We start from the raw sequence: 4250 nt of genomic DNA on the forward strand, positions 1-4250 counted from the left end.
CTGCTCCTTTTTCATTCCCTTCCTCCCACCTTCTTGCAAGAAAAGATCAACTGGCTCCCAAGGCCCCACTCTGAGTGCTGTGCGGAGAGGTCACTGGCCCTCAGCTCCAAGTGAGTCTGCTTTCCAATGGCTTTTACACCTAACAAAGCTGCCTGAGCATCTTACTCAACCCGTATCACTGACTGAGCACCTGCCGTGTCCTAGGAGATGCCCAGGTCCTTGCAGAGCAGCAGGGAGCCGGCCGCCCTGTCCTACTGAGCATGTGTTCCACCAGGAGAAGACAGGGGTGCAGGGAGGAAACAGTTTTGGACAGACATGAGGTGCAGCCATTAGAGGGCACGGGCACCATGAAAACATGGGAATGAAGCCACATAGGGGCTCTGCGAGGGAGGGGCAAAGAGAGACTCGCTGAGGGAAACTGGACTGATGGAGGAGAGCCAGGTGGATGCCTGGAGAAGGGCATTGGGCAGGGGGGAAAGCCTATGGAGGGGCAGCAGGGCGAGAAAGAGGTTGAATGGAAGGGGGTCAAGGCTGTGTCAGGGGGCACATTCTGCAGGAATCCAGGGCCTGTGAGAACCTGGTGTCCCCTGAGTGCAGGCGGATGCACCAGGGCTGTAGGTGAGGACCCGCTGGCTTCTGTGTCAAGAGCAGACTGAGGGGGAAGAGGAAGCAGGGAGACAGCAGGAGGCAACAGCACCCTCCCCGAGGAGACAGTGGAAATGGAGGCAGCCAAGGTGGAGGCTTTGGGGCATACTGAAGGGAAGCCAGAGCATGAGGAATGATGTCCGGGTGAGGTGTGAGGAGGCCCCATGCTCTGATCAGCCCCTGGGAAGGCAGGGTCTCTGGCAGTTGCTGGCAGGGGACCATCTGTTTTGAGGGTCTGACTGTAAAGCCCAGACCTTAGTTTGAGCTCCACATGAGGTACGTGGAATGTTCATGACCAGCCTCCCACCCTGACGTCCAAGAGGTGGGTCATTCCTGACTGGCTGCCCTAATCCCTCCACACTCCCCCCCAACCCCCAAGCTCTCTTCAGTGATGACAAGTACTTATTGGAAACAAGCAAATGGTTTTATTTTTGGTACAAAAAAGGGGAAAAAACCCCAGAATATACAGTATTATGGAAAGCAAGCATTGAAAACTAGGAAAATGAAAACCTCTTTTGGACACACAGATCAGCGGTGCCTGGAACAGGGTCACAGGTGACACAAAAGATCTCAGGGTACAATGCAAAAGACTTGCCCAGGTGGAATGTTCATGACCAGCCTCCAATCCCCGACTCCAGTTTCCAGGACAGGGAGGATCTTGTACCACAGAATAGAATGGCGGAGACCAGCCCCAAGTCCCATGGCCTAAGGCAGTGATGGCGAAACTATGACATGCGTGTCAGAGGTGACATGCGAACTCATTTTTGGGGGTTGATTTTTCTTTGTTAAATGGCATTTAAATATATAAAATAAATATCAAAAATATAAATCTTTGTTTTACTATGGTTGCAAATATCAAAAAATTTCTATATGTGACACGGCACCAGAGTTAAGTTAGGGTTTTTCAAAATGCTGACACGCCAAGCTCAAAAGGTTCGCCATCACTGTCCTAAGGCAATGCTTGCAGTGCTTCAGGAGAAAGAAACATTCCTGATACACTGGGACAGGGTGAGCATCCAGATCGCTGCCTCTAATCCTCACCCGGGGTCTGTGGTGCTCCCAGCTCTGCCCCTCCCAGGTGACCACAGATGGCCCTTCTGATCCTCCACCCTCCTCAGCTCTGATGGCAGGTAGGGAGAATGGTGGGTCATGCAGGGAATCTGAGGGCCTCGAGGAAGTGCTGCTTAAAGAGCCAAAGACAGTGTCTTTCCACCTGCCCCCATGGATGAACCCATCAACACACAGGCCTCATGAGTGTGTGTTTAGAACCGGTCCCCCTCCCTCCCTCTGACTCTGTCACTGCAAAACTTGGCTGTTTGGAGCAAGTCGACCTCTGGAGTGTTAATTCTCTCTCCTTTAAAATAAGAACAAGAGCCCAGCAGGCATGGCTAAGTGGTTGAAAGTAGATCTATGACTCAGGAGGTTAAGGTTTGGCTCCTTGTCAGGTGACATGCCAGGTTGTGGTCTTGATCCCCAGTGTGGGGCATGTAGGAGGCAGCCAATGCATGATTCTCTCTCATCATTGATGTTTCTCTCTCTCTCTCCCTCTCCCTTCCTGTCTGAAATCAATGGAAGATATCCTATGTAATAAAAGTCTAATATGCATATTGTTCCCTCGACCAGGAGTTCGACCAAGAGTTCGACTACTCACTGTGTGCTAACCACCAAGGGACAGTGCAGAATAAGGTGGGTGTCAGCGACGAGGCAGTGGCAGCGGACGGCAGTGGAGGTGCTGCCAGCCTCAATGGGCTTCCAAAACCTTAGGGGCTGGTCACGCTCACCATGGGTTCGCGCAGGAGCCAGTCTGCCAAGGATGGCTGGGAGAGAGCACGCTGTCTGGCTGGCTTCCATGTGGTGCCACTGGGCAATCCAGAGGCCCAAGGTGTCTAGCTGTACTTACCACATCTCTGTATGGGGACTCAGGTACCATAACTCAGGCAGAGGGGGGAAAGTGGGGGCCCAGGGGCCCAGGGGCCCAGGTGCTGCCCAGGGCCCAGAGGTCAGCTGGGACCTGCCCTTCCATGCCAGACACTCACACTTCAATCACCAGCCAGGCCTAGGGACCATACCCGTGCACAAATTTCATGCATCAGGCCTCTAGTTTAGAATAAAAATGATTATAAATGCCCATCCAGTTAGACATGAAGCAGTTTGCCATGTTATTAGAGGTATATAAACTAATACTCTGTTTAGGAACAAAAATGCCAGGACTGTAAGAGATTTTAAAGGGAAAAAAAATACAATAATGTACCTTTATTGCTTTTACAATTAAAAAAATCTAAGTAGGGCAATGGAAACTAAAAAGAAAATAAACAAATGGGACTACATCAAAATATAAAGCAAAAGAAACCATCAAAAAAACAACAAGAAAGCCTACTGCATGGGAGAACATATTTGCAAATGTTATCACCAATAAGGGTTTAATCTCCAACATTTACAGGGAACTTATACAACTTAACAAAAGGAAGATAAACAACCCAATCAAAAAATGGGCAATGAACCTAAATAGATACTTTTCAAAAGAAGACAGAAGGAAGGCCAAGAGACATATGAAAACATGCTCAAAGTCACTAATCATCTGAGAGATGCAAATCAAATTGACAATGCAGTACCATCTCGCACCTGTCAGAATGGCTATCATCAACAAATCAACAAATGACAAGTGCTGGCGAGGATGCAGTGAAAAAGGAACTCTTGTGCACTGCTGGTGGGAATGCAGACTGGTGCAGCCACTGTGGAGAACAGTATGGAGTTTCCTCAAAAAACTAAAAATGGAACTCCCATTTGACCCAGTGATCCCACTTCTAGGAATATATTCCAAGAAACTAGCAACACCAATCAGAAAGGATATATGCACCCCCATGTTCATTGCAGCACAATTTACCATAGCTAATATTTGGAAACAACCTAAGTGCCCATCAGCAGATGAGTAGATTAAAATATGGTGGTACATCTACACAATGGAATACTACTCTGCAGTAAAAAAGAAAGGATTCTTACCATTTGCAACAGCATGGATGGAACTGGAGAGCATTATGCTAAGTAAAATAAGCCAGTAAGAGAAAGATAAATATCATATGATCTCACTCATTTGTAGAATATAATGAACAACATAAACTGATGAACAAAAATAGATCCAGAGACAGAGAAGCATTGATCAGACCATCAAACCTCAGAGGGAAGGTAGGGGAGGGCAGGGGTAAGGGAGAGAGATCAACCAAAGGACTTGTATGCATGAATATAAGCCTAACCAATGAACACAGACACCAGGGAGCATGGTGGGGAGGGGGGAATGAGGGGATAAGGGCACATATGTAATACCTTAATCAATAAAGAAAAAATTAATAAAAATCTTAATAATAAAGTAACAAAAAAAACCCTAAGTAGTGTAAAAATTTCAGGAAGAGAGTAAAGAAGTGTTTAGTAACTGAAACACTATCTGAGACGCCATAAAAGAGGCTCAGAAGTCATTCAGGGTTAACCCACCCCTGGCAAGACAACTTTCAGCAGAAGCCCAGGAACTCAGCTTCTGCTTAAAGATCTTCAGAACCTCAGAGCTTCCCATATCCCAAAACTCTTCCCATCACCCAACAGCTCAAGACATT

This window comes from Myotis myotis, unplaced genomic scaffold, assembly GCF_014108235.1.
Source record: "Myotis myotis isolate mMyoMyo1 unplaced genomic scaffold, mMyoMyo1.p scaffold_m19_p_4, whole genome shotgun sequence".
Classification (NCBI taxonomy): Eukaryota; Metazoa; Chordata; class Mammalia; order Chiroptera; family Vespertilionidae; genus Myotis; species Myotis myotis.